This window comes from Pteronotus mesoamericanus, unplaced genomic scaffold (assembly GCF_021234165.1).
Source record: "Pteronotus mesoamericanus isolate MK-2021 breed Mesoamerican mustached bat unplaced genomic scaffold, CSHL_Meso_final contig_82, whole genome shotgun sequence".
NCBI classification, from domain to species: domain Eukaryota; kingdom Metazoa; phylum Chordata; class Mammalia; order Chiroptera; family Mormoopidae; genus Pteronotus; species Pteronotus mesoamericanus.
The window spans coordinates 3116051-3133214 of NW_026555265.1; the positions used below are offsets into that span (position 1 = coordinate 3116051).

At 39.4% G+C, this 17164-nt stretch overlaps 1 protein-coding gene across 9 annotated transcripts in view; it reads left to right on the forward strand.

Annotated features, from left to right (window-relative positions):
- The window catches only part of LPP (LIM domain containing preferred translocation partner in lipoma), a 618933-nt gene that overhangs the window by 183134 nt on the left and 418635 nt on the right, over positions 1–17164 (forward strand). The window contains exon 3 of one of the 9 annotated variants that reach the window (XM_054585115.1): positions 12579–12651. The exons of the other annotated variants lie outside the window; for them this stretch is intronic. The gene's annotated coding sequence lies outside the window, so the exon portion shown is untranslated. The remainder of the gene's footprint in view (positions 1–12578; positions 12652–17164) is intronic. 9 annotated transcript variants of the gene reach the window in all.

The following is a 17164-nucleotide window of genomic DNA, read 5'->3' on the forward strand; positions in this document are numbered from 1 at the left end:
TATTGTATGTAGGGGTATGAGAGACAGAATAAAAGAGACAAAGGCAGAAAATGTTGGATGTTTGTAGAGGGATCATAATGAAGGCTACTGAGTGCTCTTTATCTTCTCCCTCAGATCACTTTTCAGGGTGATATAAGTGGTTTTTCTTTATAAAATTATGATGAAAGTGTCACTTTTCTTATTTCTTCTTTTTCTTAGGAGCCAGTATTAAAATCTTGTCCTCTGTCCTAAAATACGTATCTTAGTGGAGTTGGTGAGAGAGGATTTCCTGGAATACATTGTATTCTGGGCAATAGATCTGGATGTTTAAACACCTTTCCTCTAGAAGGGGGTAATTATAAGTCAAATGCCACCAGCAACCCTGTGGTGGTTTGTTGTGTGTGTTTCAACACCGTGGCTGCCTTGCCTCAGCTCTCTGCCATGTCAGGGTGTTTTTAAATTTACTGTCGCTTTTAGCAAGTGGCTCGATGAGGCATCGTAATGTGCATGTTGCTGGCCAAATATTACATGGCATAGCTGCAGAGTAATGAGACTGGAGCCTTAGCCAATGCCCTGGAACATGAACTTGCAAGTAGTACAGTTATCCAGGCAGTGCTCTTTGTGGGGTGCCATCCTGGCATAAGGAACACTAGTTCCTCAGTTGCTACTTTTGCTCAAAACATGCCTGGAATTGCCTTCAGAGATAATGATGAGCCACCCCCAAAAGTCATAGAATCAGTCAGGTGAGGTGAGACCATGGAACCCACTTACTTCATTCCAAATGTGAGAAAACAAGAGGCCCACAATAAATATTGATGTACATAGTGGGCCCTCCTTTAGATGGGGGCAGCATCAGTTCACAGTTATCTTGTCAGCTCTCTGCCTGATAATTTTCATTGTCTCTCTGACTTAAATATAATTGGTTCTAAATAATTGGAAATCAAAAGAGAAAAGGATAGAGAGATGGGGGAAAGTTCCCCTTAGGGTTGCCTAACATCACAATGCCTGTAGCGTAAGGAAATGGCAGCCCTCCCTCCTGGGCCAGGACTCCGTCTGTATTACAACGTAGTCTCAAGAAATAGAAATTACTTTGACTATCAAAGTTTTTAGTTCGGTATTGTTATATCTATTATAAAATCTGGTATAGATTAAAATAGAGTTGAATGTACAAGTTCCTAATTGGATGGTAGAACTTAGTTTGCAGGGGCAGGGATTTTCTCATCGATAAAGCCATGTCCTTGTCATGGTATGTCATTTTCATGGCAGCAATTATTGAAAGTGTGCTCCATAGACTACTAGTTCCACTAATGATCAAATCAGTTTGGGAATCAGTTGCTGTTACAGCACCCATTTTGAAGACTTCCCATGTATCTTGAGCAAGATTAGCTGTATAGGTAAAAACAATAACCACAACATTCCTTTCTGTTCTGTTAAATTCAGGTTTTTGTCAAATTTATTTTATAATGGAACCATTTTATGGATGATTTCCCAGACTGTGTTCTATGGAACATTCTTTGGATAGCAGGACTTTATTGTTAAAATTCTTAAGGTTCACATCTGCCATCTTATAATAATCTTGCGTGAAATATAAAGCCATTTGGGCTAAACTGTAGACCTTCATCTGCCCTCCCTTCTCCATAGGGAAAATGGCAGGTTTATTTCAGGATCAAACACTTTTGATATGAAATGTTTTTGGGAGGAAAAAAAGGATACATATGCGCGCACACACACAAATTTTAGAGCCTAATAATTTCAGAAAGAAGACAGTGTTATTCCAGCCAAACCCCATTTTCTGAATTAGTGCTTTAACTCAGAGAGTTGTTCCTGAAAATAGCTTGTTTTTAAGCAAAACTTTGTTGGCTTTTGGTGGTAGACTTTTTCACCATCGAAGCCATGAATATGGGTGATTTTAAACTGTGACATGTTTTTTTGCGTTCAAAACCAGGGCTTGTAGAGGAAACAAACACTTACTTTAACTTTTCTGAAATAGTTGGCTTGACCATCGTGTCATTTTTTTTTTCTGTTTATTTAGGACATTAGCTTTTTTTCTTCAAGCTGGAAGGGTCCTTGTTGATCTTTTTGAAGCCCATACTTGACAGGTGAGGAAACAGAGGCCCAGAATGCTGTAGTAACCTTTCCAAGTCTCTCTACTAGTGGCAAAACTAGAACTAAAATCAAGGTCTCTCATTTACCTACTCAGTATCTTTTTTTTCTCATTGTACATGCTGTCTAAAAGAAAGAGGTTACTTGTCTCTCTTGATTAAATCTAGGTAAGATAGTAACATCTATACATACACTCATACATACATACATGATAGGAAAAAGCCTATAATTACAAACTCTTTTACCCTCAGGATAAGAAGACCCTCTATAGGCCCTTGGCTGTCTCTTTTCCAGGAGGACTTTATCGACCTCAGCCCAGCTCTTTGGTACTGTTCACTTGAGAAACTTATTCACTGAAGAGATTTGTATGAAAGAGAGAGTCATGCCCCACATTTTATCAGTCTGTCTTGTTTTAGCAGGCTGACAGATGACTACAGCAAGGTGCTGGTTAAGTTTTCTTCATCAGAAGATCTGGTTTATTACCAAGAGCTTGAGGGACATGGTTTAGTTGTTTATCACTGTGTAGATATTTCTCCACTGTTCCCCTCCCACTTTCTTTCAGCTTCAGCCCCTCTATTTTTTTCTCCATTGCCTTGTCTTCAATAGGGGGGTTATCTCTCTCCACAGACAGGGAAGAAAGCTCAGATCCAAGGCAGATATTCATTCTGCTAGGTTTAACCCAGTTGTAACAAAAGCAAAATAAAATTTTTATGCCTCTGAGTTTTTTTCCCCCTCCCCTTTTAGGTAGAAGGATTGGATAGGTGATAGATCATCGGAAATTACACATTAAAAAGATACTACAGAATCTGTAGTCTGGTGCTAGCTCTGTATGTGGTGTAGTTATCATATGAAGGGAAGTGCATTAAACTCAGTGATGAAAATACAGGTTCTGAGCTGCACTTTTCTGCCAACTACTACGGGATCCTGGGAAAATAAAGGGACCTCACTGAGCCTCATTTGACCCAATCTCTTCCTTTGGACTTGCAGAGTCATGGTCCTGGAGTTGTGTGGAATAAATGAGATAATTGATACAAAAAAGGCTTTATAAACTATGAAACACCCTATAAATTTGTGTCAGGCATTATTATTATCAATAATCATAGCACACAGATACACACTGTTGCCTTTGAGCCAGATACCTTTTTAAGCGCAGCCCATCCATTAGCTCACTGGATTCTGACAGCAGCTCCATGTGTTAGTGAATAGCGCCGGTCATCGTGAATCACCAGGCCTGGCTGCTCTCCTGGATCAGCTGGTGATTTACTCCATGGTCCTTTTCCTTCCCTGGGCCTGAGTGGCACTCTTTGTAAAAGAAGCCCTGAACTCCAGGTGAATGTAAGGGCCCTCTGTTCTGGCATTTGTGCAGGGCAGTTTTTTGGCCCTCACAGGCTTAGCCACCGATTATTAATTAGAGCTCATATTTCACTGAGGGCTATCATAATCTTCATTTTACAGATGAGTTCATGCATAGGCACGGAGAGCTCATGTAAGTTTCCCAAGGCTGCACAGCCAGGGAGCGGTGGTGAAGTCAGGATTCAAACCCTGCTCCAGTGCCCCAGAATGATGGCAGACAGATCATAGACGTGGAGAACTCACCAGTAATCCCAGATGTGTTGCATTGCCAGACTCCCCATCTAATCATCGTCAATAATTGTCATTTAGCTCTTAAGGTTTTGGTGTTGTTGACATTTAACTGCACAGTTATATTTTCTGCGCCTTGATTGAAGGCTCTCAGTACCGGAATGTACATTTCTCGTGTCTGAAGTAGGGTTTGGCACACAGTGGTGTACTCCTGTATGTGCACAGTTTGTTATCTGCTCAGACTTTAGATTCTTGGAATGCCTCAGGGGGTCTGCTGTTGGCGTCTACCAAAACTGTGTTTGGCAAAATGACCTTTTCAAATCAAAAACCCCTTGAGGAGGCTGCCAAGGTGCCACTCTGGACAACTCCACAGGGGAGATGAGTTTCACGTTGCAGCCCTTTGTTTTCTGCATGGTGTGTTCACTCTGACTCTCTCAGGGCTGCTGGGTTTTACGAGTCTTCTGGCTGTTGCAGCTGTTTTTCGCTTTGCCGTTATTTTATTTTTCTAAAGGCTTGGTTTCTCTGGGCTCTGCTTGGATACAGGAGGAGATTTGTAGCCCAGTTGCATCTGCGAAAGAGTTACACCCATTGAAATAGGGTGAAAATTGACTTTTGGAGCCCAAGGAAATTGACATAAATCCACGGACATCTTTCATCTCTGACTCTGTCTTCCTTCTTTGTGTGGTGCTGTTCCAAGATCTATTATTGAGGCCAGCTTTCTTGGAGGGTTGACTTTAACTCCTAATCCACTCAATGTGCTTATTTTACTATTATTGTGCCACGAATAGCGTCTCTAATCCCATAATTGATCCACTATGGAGTTCGTTTATTTACTCATCTGCATATAAATTCTTGGGTACAACCTATCAGACACTGAGCCAGGCATAATAGAAATACCAAAATGAATTAGACATAATCCCTGCTTTCAAGGACCTAATATTACTCTAAGGCAGTATGGTGGGGAGGATTCGTTAATTCAATCAACAAGTAGTTCTTGAGTGCCCACCATGGTCAGGTATCTGGCCCTTCACCAGAACCATGGCTACCAGGCAGACAAAACCCCTCCCATCTCGGCGCTTCTGGTCTAGGAGCAGCAACCGCCACCTTCATAATTTCACAGGTAATTATGTAATTATGGTTGTGTTAGGTGCCACAAGGAAAAGTACAAGATATTTTGGGAGTATTAAGCCATGTTTTTTTCTTCTCTTTTTTCTGGCCTAGTTTGTGGGGGAAGGTACATTTCCTGAAAGAAGTGGAGTTAGCCAGGTGACGATGGGCACAGGGGAGCGGGCTTGGACACAGACACTTCTCACATGAGGTAGAAAGTGATTAGTGCTCAGCTCAACTCTTGTGGAAGCTGAGGGAGAACTTTCCAAAACTGGGTTGATGATAAAATTCTTTAAAGTATATTTTCTTGCTGTCCCATCTGTAAATGGTGGACTTTCAAAGCATCATAACCTGTATTAGTAATTGTAAATTGACTTAAGAAAAAAAAACAACTTGTTTTTCCTTACTACCTCAGAGTGTTAAAATAATTCACTGTATTTCATTTGCACACCTAAGTCCTTGAATCCAATTAGTAGGAAAAACACTTTTCATGTCATTAAGTAATGCAAAAATAAACAGCTGGTATAGCAAAACCCAAATATGAATTCCTTGAGCTTTTTGCTGGAGTGTCGGAGTGTCTGGCTATAAGAAACGGTATTGGACGTGTTCTTTTTGTTCCACATGTTTTTCTACATTTGTTGAGAGTGCCTCCCATGGATCACTCTGTTGGACTGTTGGAGGAGAGAAGAGTGTCAGCAGAGCTGCTACTTGCTTCCCTTCAGAAGATGTCCCGCTCCAGGGCAGTAGGGTGGGTAGGGCTCAAATCCGGTCCTCCCTCCACTCACCAGGAATAGACTGGGCGGATTTTCCTAATGTGCACAAAAGAACCTAATGGTTAGAGAGTCAGGGTGTAGAAATGGCTGACACAGGTTTGTTTTTCTCTGAAAGTACTCATACTTTAGTGTGAGAGGCAGACAGGGAATAACTAAACATAATTATGTTTCCAACAAAAATGAAATATGATAGCCAGAGGTACAACATTCTGAGGGGGTTTGATAGAAGGACTTTAACTGATAGAGTGGGGAGAATAAATTTATATAACATTTGAAGAACCTAGATGGATGGATAAGTTTTCTATTTTTAAATAATAGCTTTATCGGGTTCTAGTTCATATATTGTACAATTAACAAGTTTAAATGTGTAGGTATATGAAATATATTATATTTACAGTGTTGTACAGCCATCACTAAAGTCAACTTTACGACATTTTTGTCACCTCAGAAAGAAACCCTGTACCCATTTGCATTCACTCGTTATTTCCCCAAACCTCCTTTCACCTGCTCTAAGCGGCCACTCATCTATTTTCTGCTTTTTAGAGTTGCTTATTCTGGACATTTCATTTAAATGGACTCTTATTGGTTACTTTCACTTCCCATAATATTTTCCAGTTTCATCTATGCTATGGTATGATAAGTTTTTAAAAAAATAATTTTATTGATTGATTTTGGGGAGAGGAAAGAGGGAAGGAGGAAGGAAGAGGAGAGGGGAGGAGAGAGAGAAAGAGAGAGAGAGAGAGAGAGGTTGTTCCACTTACTCATGCATTCATTGGTTCATTCTTATATGTGACCTCACTGGGATCGAACCCACAGCCTTGGCATATGCGGATGATGCTCAAACCAACTGAACTACCCGATCAGGGATAGTTTTTGATTGCTGGAGAATGAAGGAAGTTTACCCCAAAATGATGCATTATAGTGAGCTAAGAGAGTAGCATTCATGAGAAAGTACAGGCTGTAGTTTTAGGTTGAAAGAAGAATGTTGGAGAGTAGGACCTTTGGGGGGTGTTAGAGGCAAAACAGTTAGAACTATAATTTGGTAGCAGATAATGGAATTAGGAATAATTTGAACTCTTTTCAGGATACAGGTGTTTTGAAAAGGAGGATAATATAACTCAATGTGAAAAATTAAAAAAAAAAAAGAGATAACTAAACAGTAAAGTTACCGAGGTTAGTAGTGGAGCGCCACATGTGAAATCAAGAACACCTAACTTGCAAGTACTATTTCTTCATATTTCACAGCCTCTTACTTTTAGGTGGAGCAGGTAGAAAAAGCACAGATGACTTTTTCCATTACAGTTACTTTTAAACTATTAGAAGCATGTGGAAAATAAACCTTTATAGGTTATAGTTAAAAATGCTATTCCTTGAGCACCTGAGATGAGGCAGCCTTTTCATGGTAAAGTCCACTGTGTATGAGTTACTACATCATGAAGAAATAGGCCCTTTTGTCCCATTAGCTTGTCTCAGCAGGACCCTGCAATGTGCTGCTTTGAATGCAGAGTGTATCAGTCAGTGTGGGCTGCCACAACAGAATACCAAAGACCAAGTGGCTTAAATAACAGAAATTTATTTATTTTTACCACAGTTTTGGAGGCTAGAAGTCTGAAATCAGGCTGCTGGTATAGTCAGGTTCTGGTGAGACCTCTTTTTGGCTTGGAGAAGGCCACCATGTCATTATGCACTCATATGGTGAGGGGAGAGAGAGGGCCATCTCTCTGATGCCTTTTCTTATAAGGGCACTAATTTCATCATCAGGGCCCTATCCTTATGAACTCATCATAACCTAATTACTCCCAAAGACCTCATCCCTAAGATATCATCACGTTTGAGGATAAGGCTTCAATGCATGAATTTAAGGGGGACACAATTCAGTCCACAGAAGAGTCTTAGTTTGCTTAAGTTTCCTTTGGACACATGGCCTTGGATGTGTTACTTATATTCATTTGACAGATTCCTGGCAATCCATGGAAGTCATTAGTATCCTGAGTGTAGTTGACCCATGTGTGCATTTCTTGAAGCCTAGAGGAATCCCTCGTTGCCTATTTCTGAACTGCTCATGTCTTTTGCACGAGGAGAGATTTTAATGGTCATCTGGTTCAAGGGCTGTTAAATTAAGGATTAGAGGTCCATGAGCTTCCTAAAATTGTTTGCACAATTCTCTGTATTTGTGTGGAGGTATATTCCCTCTTCTTGACTAGCCCTGTAAGATTCTCAAGTGGTTTATGTTCCTTCAAAGAAGAAGAATCACTTATAATGATAATTTGAGCTTTTTACTTATATCATTCAATCTTTACAACTGGTCCTCACAGATTTGGAAACTGAGTCCTACAGCAGTGAAGTCAACTTGCCCAAGGTTACAGGGCCAGTAGGTGACAGAGCCTAGACTCAGACACGACAGCCTGATGCCAGAACTCAGGCTCTTCACAGTTTTTCAACCTTAACCTCATGCCCTTTGCATTATTCTGTCCTACCTTTTTTAGACCCTGGAGTTGATTGACTCTTTTATAATAAATAGATAATAGAGGCCCAGAGAGAAATAAAACGTGTCCAAGGTGGTACTGTGATTAAAGCCACATACCTGTCAACATGTGACAGTAATACAAACAAACCCAAAGTCAACTCATGAGACTTTGAGACATATTTTAAAGTAAATTACACTTGAAATCTATATAACTTTATTAACCAATGTCACCCTAATAAATTAAATGTTTAAGTCAACTAATAAGAGATAAAATAAAATAAAATTAAATTAAATTAAAAATGCTCCTTTTGACCACTGATTCTGCCACTGATTCTCCTCTTTCCTCTCTCTCTCCTTGTCTCCTTTTCTTTCCCTTCTCCCTCTGTCCTTTCTGCTCTCCCTTTCCCTGATTCCTTCAAGAAGCATTATTGAGCACTCTTAATGTCATTTACAGCTAAGATGGAGTTATTAGTAATGGAGTGTTTTAATGTTCCTAAAATGGTTTTCTGGTCAGACGAACTGGAGATTATTTCACTCTGTGGCCAACAACACCTCTTTATCCTAGAAGGTTCTCAGTGGAGCTCTCACACATGAAACACCGTTGAGGGGCAGTCAAGTACCTGAAGCCAGTGCCTCACCTTGGAATAGAGTCGGCTTCCTGCTATCTGACTTTAGGGCCTGGATGGTAACCTTCATTCAAACAGGCAGTACTGAAGGACTTTATGTGTATATAGAAAAGAATGGATGTTAGGTCAACTTTTCAGATTTGGGAGTTTTGTAAATGTATTGCTGGATGTTCAAGGCTGGAGTTTAAAAGAAAAGTTAGGACTAGAGTGGAGAACTGTCAAAATTTAATGAAATATTAGAAGTAGATGAGATGGCTCAAGGAACTTTTGAGGACAGAGGAAAAAATACCCTTATTTCTCCTTTCCTTCTCGAGTGTGAGACCTACCTCAAGTTCCATTTGCCCCGATAACCCTTGCTAATCCATTCAACCTAGACAATGTCCACCAATTTGAACTCCTGTAACTCTCTTGTTGTCACTTAATTATGTGTTCATCCAGGTCATAGGCATATTAACTAAAGCTGAAGAGAGGTAGCAGAATGTAGTGTAACTCATATTTATTTAGATGCCAGTAGACCCGTTCGAGTCCAGGCGTAGCTATTCACTATTTGTGTGATTGGTTGTTTTCCTCTCATCAAACTCCAAGTCCATAAAATGAAGTAAATAATTTTGTCTACCTTGACTATATCAAGGGGTGATGTTTACCTTTTGACTACAGTAATGGAAGAGAAACCTCTTTAAAAGGACTCTTTGAAGAAATCACCTTTTCCTACATCTATATAGAGTAATTGTGATGTTTGTCTTCACTCTCCAGGTACACTCCTTTGAATTTACATACACTTCTTTTGTAGCTTCCACAGTACCTAAAACAATGAATGCAATGTATATTAGATGTTCATATGCGTGATTTAAATTAGGGTCTTTTTTTTTTCTTCTGTTTTGGAGGAGGTGTTGTTGTTGCTTTAGCATTTGTTTTTCTTTAAGGGTTTTTCCTGGAAGTTAGTATATGTTAACTTCTTACAGACTTTATTCTTTTACTTTCCTTGTCCCCTCTCTTGTGTCTTACCCTTTGCATGTGTGCTGTCCTCCCACCATCTAAGTCTCCCGATACTGGTACTCTTCCCCACCAATGATGATATTAGTATTTTCGCTGGCATCTAAAACCCTGTAGGGATGGAGGGTTCAGCTGCCTCAGAGAACATGAAGGCCTAGAAAGCATTCATGTATATATGTCATTCAAGTCAGCACGGTTGCCAGTTCATGAAGGACGCCCGTTCTGTGCTTTCCAATGATGCTCACTGCTATCTAGCATCTCCTTGCTGTTGAATTTTTTTTTTTTTTAGGATGAAATTACTGACTTTTCGTCACATTAAAAGTTGATCAGTATTCTACTTTTGAATCTAATTCTATTTTATTCTGGTTGAAATTGTACTCTTTCATCCTGTTGTGGCACATTTGTTTCTAGACGTAATAAGGACTGATACCAGACATAAAAAAATATTTTGCCATGTATTATTAGAATTTTCAGTAAGTTTGTTTTATTATGTTGAAAGTACATCTTATGACCACATAAAATCCATTTTAATTAATTTTGTAGGCAAATATTTTTCTCAATGTTTTCTATTTTATTCTCACCTCTTTATCATGGTTTGCTATAAATAGATATACAGTTCATTTAATAAAATTTATTTTCTTTACCAAGCACTGTGTAAGATCCTTTGTGTCTCAAAAAGATGGTTAAAGAGCAGTTCCCATCCTCATGGAGCTTTGTCTCTGGTAGAGGAGACAGACTTCTTCACTGGGAGGTCTAATACTAGCTGGGCTAGGACACTTTCAACATCAAAGGTACAAAAGTATGTATTAGAAATATGTAAGAAGAAAAGATTAAACCTCAGTAGAGGTTCTCAGGAAATTGTCAGTATACTCATTTTTCATTGTATCTCTAACCCTCAAATTCTAACTTTCTGCCAAGGTGATTCTTCTTTTGCATTAAATTTTTAACAGTTTATTGGGGTGACATTGATTAATAAAATTGCAGAGATTTCCGGTATGCAGCATCATCTGTATATTGTATTGTGTGCTTAGCCAGCTCTTCTTCCGTCATCATATGTTTGACACCCCCTTTATCCTTTACTATCCTGCCCCCACTGCCACTATTCCTCTGGTATTGAAAATTTTACCCAGCTTCTGCCTCATCCCAGCTTCTGGTTCTGCAGCGTTTATTTTATCATGATTTGAATAATAGCAAAGAGAAATGAAAGATACATGCTTTTTCTCAGAAGGTGAACAAAAATATTATGAGGGCTGGTTGATGATTGATACTCAATGGTTGTCACTGTTTAGAAAACCATAGAAATTAGGAGGAAGACCTGCCACATATCAGGAAATAGGAAAGTCTCTCACCAGTCACTGGCGGTGGTTGATCAGATTCTTGGAAAGTGTGCTTTCAATAGATAGTGCTTAAATCACTCTCTCTCTCTCTCTCACACACACAAACACACACACACACACATGCACGTACACACATACACTTTCTTTGCCTTATTAACCATTTATTCTTGACTATCTTTTATCTGATGATTTCTTTTACGTTGTTCCTTTCTAAATATTACCTCCACTGGGATCTAATTAGAATCCCTCAAAATTCAAAAAAACAGTAGAATACATATGGGCTCCAAATGTTATCTTAAGGCATAATAGAATATTAGACACTAATTATAGTTATCCATTGTGTATATAGGTATCTAAACACCTCTTCTGCCAAATTTGTTGTCAGGCTGCAGTGAGAAAAGTCAAGGAAATAGTTCTCATTAGCTTTTAATTTTGAAGGAATTTTTTCCCCTGGAGTGATAATACTGCAAGTTGAGACTTTGTAGGTTCTAAAGTGAATGTGCAGTGCCAAAGTTTACCTTTATGTTAAATTAATTCTTAACACCAAAATGGCTTTATGACTTTATGAGGAAATGACTATTTCTACAAAAGCAAGCTTTCGTAGAAGAGATATACTTAGATGCCCTCTACTTTGTTAAATAGCCTTATTTAGAAACGAAGTTTAATTCCAACTTCAGCACATCAAAGCATTTTCTCGGGTTTTTATAGCCTCTGCTCTCTGAGAGCAGTAATTGAATATTGTTATTTTCATGTATTTATTTATAAAATACATATAAAAATATTAAAATGACCCCACACTTTGTTAGTCCTTAGAAAAATGACAACACAAATACTGCATAAGAAAGAATACTGCTTCTCAAGTCTGGGGACCTGGGTTCTAGTCCCAGTGCTGCCTGCGACTCATCTTTAGGACTTCGTCAAATCAGTTTACATGCCTACACCTCCTTTTCCCCCTTTAACAGCAAAAGCATTGCAATTCTCAGATCTGGAAGGCACTTAAAAATGGGTAGCTGCTTCTTAAAAAAATTGTGTAAATAATCTTGCAACTTTGTGTCCAGTTTAGAGTATTTAGTAGAAAACAGCATCCCCCATAATTCCACCACCTTAATACTGGGGCAAACTCTTATTTTTTTTGTGTTTGTGTGTGTGTAGTATTTCATTCCAATTGTTAGCTATAAACATAAATTACCATGGCTCTGTGTATCACTTGACATCATATATTAAGCATTTTCTATATATTCTTGCTGTATATTCTTGAATGATTAAAATTTTAATATATGTTTAATATTTCATTGAATGGTCATATCATATCTTAATTATTTCATTATTTTCATATATGGCTATGATTAACATTTTTATGCATAAATATAAGTTAGACCATCAAAGTCTTGAACATGATATTGGAGGTTTGAAATATCAGGGTCAGAGGTTAACATTTTATGGTTACTCACATCTGCTGATGACATGTTCTAAAAGGGATGTTTCTTTAACTCTGCAGCAGGAATGTGTGAGTCAGTATCTCCTAATTGTGCCAGCACTATATACATTATGTTTTTTGGTACGAGCATTTCTTTGGTCATTGTAAACGTGTCTCTTTACATCTCATTTCTAGGTATATTTTGTATGTGGCATTGGAAAATGAATACTTTGCAATCCTTGGGAAGCTATTCACAGCAAAACAAAGAGTAAATATTTTAATGAGAATTGTGCATGGCTTGTTTAAAGGCGTTCTAGAATTTTTCAAGTCATATGAAGGACCCCTTGAATTAATTGAAAGATGTATCTTATGCCTAAATGAAAATATAAAGGTTGTTAAGTAGTTATTTTCCCCAAGATTTCATGTAATCTCAAGACAGCTTTCAAGATAATTGTTCTTGAATATTAACAAAAGAATACAAAATTGTTTTGATAGAAAGCAGGCAAAATAGCTAAGAGAAATTTGAAAAGCAGAGTAATGGGGAACAGGGACCAGCTGGTCAGATGCTAGAACACATTGTACAGCAACCCCAGTTGAAATGGTGATGTGTTGGTAATGGACTAGATAGATGGAGACCATGGCAGTAACATAACCCATCCAGACACACAGAGCAACTGCATGTGGGATTGACTATGCAGTAAGAGGACCACCTCGAAACATCCTGAAAAGGAAAGCTTATTCAGACGGCTCTGGGATAATTGGTAGGCACTAATGAAGAAGAGTTATATCATGAATATGTATCACAACAGACCCTGATATGAGTGAAAGGTCATGGAAAAAATAGTAAAAGGTTTAAGAGAAAAAGAAGAGATGCATTATATCTATAGCAGTTGAAAGCAACAACACATATTTCATTTAGAACTGAGGATTGCAGAATTTTTCAGTAAAAGGCCAGGTAGTGAATATTTTAGGCTTTGAAAGCCAGGCGGTCTCTGTCACAACCACTTAGCCCTGATAATAGAAGCCTTAGACAAGTCATGTGTCTAATAAATGAATAAATAGAGAACACATCTGTTTATGAGAAAAAGAAACATATTATTGTGAGTGTTAGCTTCCCTACACCTCCAATCCCTAAGTGAATTTCATGAATCTTTTCACTTTTTGCCAGTCTGTGTGTGACAAGTAGTATCTCATTGCTGTTTTAATCTGCATTTCCCTGACTACTATTGAAGTTGTGCATGTGCGTGTACTTTATTTTTGTTTATTTACTTTTTGGATATATTTGTTTGCCACTGAGGTCTTCTCTTCAGTGAATTACAGGTAGGGTTGATTTATTTTGCTTATTTCTTCTCTTTGTCACCTGATACCTCAAGGCCCTCGTGGCCTCTGTGGGAACTCCAGCCCAATGCTGACCAAGAGGGCGCCATTTTGCTTCCTGAACTGTGACTCTTCCTGTGGTGTTGCCCCCAGGGATCTGGGACTTGATTTTCAGTTTATATCTTACCTGTGCCCTAGCCTGGCTGCTTGCCAGGAGACTGAGGCTGGAGGACCGCTTTGCCTCAGTGTTGAGTAGTTTGGGCTGTGATAACCTACTGCTTTGGCTGCCGCCACCTCCTGCCTGTGTCCTTTAGGTCTTGTCTCTGCTCCCTGGGCCCAGCAATCCAGAGGCGGGCGGGATCTGCCTGTGCTTTTCTGGCCATTCAGGTGAGCAAACTGGAGGGTAGAGCCAGCTTCATACCCTCCAGTTGTGCTACTTGAAAGCATTATCAGTGAGTGTTACGTTTCACTTCTGAGTTATGATTATTATTTTTATTTTCCGAGAGATATGGCTGAGAACGTGGTGAAGTATCACAAAAATTCTTAGAGAACCATGCTACGAGATTATTATAATTACAGAGGGGGAAACGTTCTTGTTTTGGTCCAGTGTCTCCAGGTCCCTCGTGTGCCACAATCACAAAGGCTGCTCCTGCCCCTCCCTGCAGTCTTTCCATTGTTGTGTATGCTACAGGAACTGAGACAATTATGACAGAGCTGAGCTGGTTTCTCTTCTCTTTTGGGCATCATTGTTTGTCACAATTCTGATCACCATTTCTTCCCCCCCAGATTATGAAATTGTAAAATCATTGCTATATTTATATTTCCTTTTGCTGTCAGGCCTTGAGAAGTACCATTCTTAGCTTTCCTTTGAAATTCCTTTATTAATAACCTTTCTTTTGCATACGCACACAATCTGCTGTTTACAGAGTGCTGCTTGTGTGCAGTATAGGTTCAATATTTCACTTGATCCTAATAAGCACCTATGAGGTAAGCAAAGCAGATACTGTTGTCTCTGTTTCGCTGATGAGGAAATTAAGGCCTAAAGAGGCCTTGAAGGCCCTGGCCAGGCCACCTTTGGAGCTGGTACCCAAGCTGCCATGAGATGTATGGCCCTGTCTCTCCTGCAATTTTTCTTCTTGTCCATGAAACTGCTTCTCTTTAATGTGTATCAGGGATGCTTTTTTGATGACATGAACAAATTGGTGATTATTCCTGAGAGATCTAAGCATTACTGCATTTGCCCAAGATTTATTTTACTCTGTGGTTGGTCTGAGCACTTTCAGAGGAGACAGTACATGTAAATATTCCCCTTTTCTGCAGAGTGTGAGACAGACATTTTGAAAGGAGAGAGACATCTCGAAGAAACTGGGCTTGTTCTTTGGTATTTGTAACAACCACGGCAGCCATGATTTTGGATTTCCCTCCCTGAGTTTTCCAGCTGTAGGCTGCTGCAGTATATAACATTTGGGGATCACTGATTCCTGTTCCTATTTTAACTACATGAGGTTTGTGTGTTTTGTGACCTTTCGGTTCTGACCTTCAGATTTAGGGAACTGGAACTTTAGGAAGTTCTGTTAGGACCTGAATCCAAGTAAATTCCCTCATGAGTACAAATTCTTATAGTGTTGTGGAATATTAGAGTTTAAAGGGACTTTCATCCATGTAGCCCTCTTGATTAGAAAACATGGTCATTTAATGAGAGAGCCGAAGCTAGAATGCTCAGATCAGATTAGGCTTCCTACTAGGTTGCTCCAGATCACTTATTTCTTCCGTGTTGTAGGATGCCTCTTGCCACCGGACTTGGGGCTCGGAGAGAGTGGCACTGCGTCTTCTCTGTGCATGGCTCTGCTCCCTAGAGATGATCAGGGCACATTGCATAGGCACTCAGGATTTGCTTGCACGATGGATGATTTGAACCTGTATCTTTTTGATAATATGGTCAATTATATTTTAAGGATGTTGACAGGGCTTTAACTGTGGGAAACCAACCACTGTAGATAGTTTCAGCAGAAAGAAATTAATTCAGGGTGTTAGGTGCTTCCAAAAATCTGAAAGGATTGTACAGAGCTGGTTCAAGGCTGAGCTTTTCGTAACAAATCCCAGAACTACACAAAGTTGCTACCTTTTCCACAGTCAGCACAGCAAGGAATCATGAGGCTGAGACACAACTGAATACAGCATTGTACTTGTGAATCAGAGATGAAGAAGCCATGATTGGGAAGGTGGTGACTGGACCCTGAGACATGGAGTCCAGCTACACCTTCTGCTGCAGCTACTCCTTGACCACGACGAAGCTACAGACTGAATGTGGGACTGTGGATAGAACAAGCCCTGGTCTCCATGTCCATGGCTATTCTTCCATCAGAAAACAGCCGAAGTAGCTGGAACATGGGCTCCACCTTCCCTTTGTCTTCCAAATCTCAAGCCAGATCATTTATTTGGACAGACTCTCTTTTGCAGTCGAATGCTACCTGCAAGGCAGCCTCTGTGATAGGGCAAGTGTGAGTGCTGATCCACCTTTTCCAACACAGTAAGGGGTGTGGTTGTCACATTTTGGACATATCTTCCATAATGCTCTTTGTGTAGTAGATACTAAATTGAGAATGGATTTACAATTACATTCTATTAGATCTCCATTTGTCAGTGCAATTAACTATATAACAGAAGGGAATGCAACAGCTTTACTTTAGGGAATCCCTAAGGGGAATTCCTATTTATCAGAAAAAAATGCCATAAGGAGGGAAGATCCTGAGCTGGGAGAGTATTCTAGACTGTTTTGGTTTCAAACATCTTGGAAAGTACTACAAGGAGACATGCAATATTATGATATAACAGTGCTTACCATGTCTGGGGGGAGTTCCGTCTTCAGCAAGAGCTGTCAACTTTCCATCTTGTATGTTCTCCCCACCCCCCTCCTCACTTCTGTGGAATGTATATTTAGAATTTGCAATGGAAATCCATATAAAATAGTTTATTTAAAATAAATTAAATAGACACATAGCCTGTGAGCCCACATTGGATTATTTTGACTTCATCTCCCTTAGCTCTTTTGTAACCCCTGTTTGGAATTGTAAGTCAATTATAAGTAAATCCCCTCCACCTTTACTCTTGTGCCCTAGTGAATTAGTTTGGACACGTTTCATTTCTGCTTCTTGTCTACTCCCTTATTTTTCTGTTCCAAAATAAGAATCAGAAAAACCCATCATCCTTCTATTAATACTTGGAACCAGCAGACTCGATAAAATTGCTGGTGATATTGATGGGGGTAGGGACAGGAGTGGGCAGATGGCAAAGACATAATTGAAGTAAATAACCTGATTTTCTTGGAAAAGGCGCTATTCTTTGCTTCAGGAGAAAGAGGCTGAGTGTGTAGGGTAGTTGATACTAGCTTCTGCTATATTTCTGCTGTGTCTTGCATCCTTCTACTCGTGTGGAGTCATTCTGGTACACTCGTCTCTGCTCAC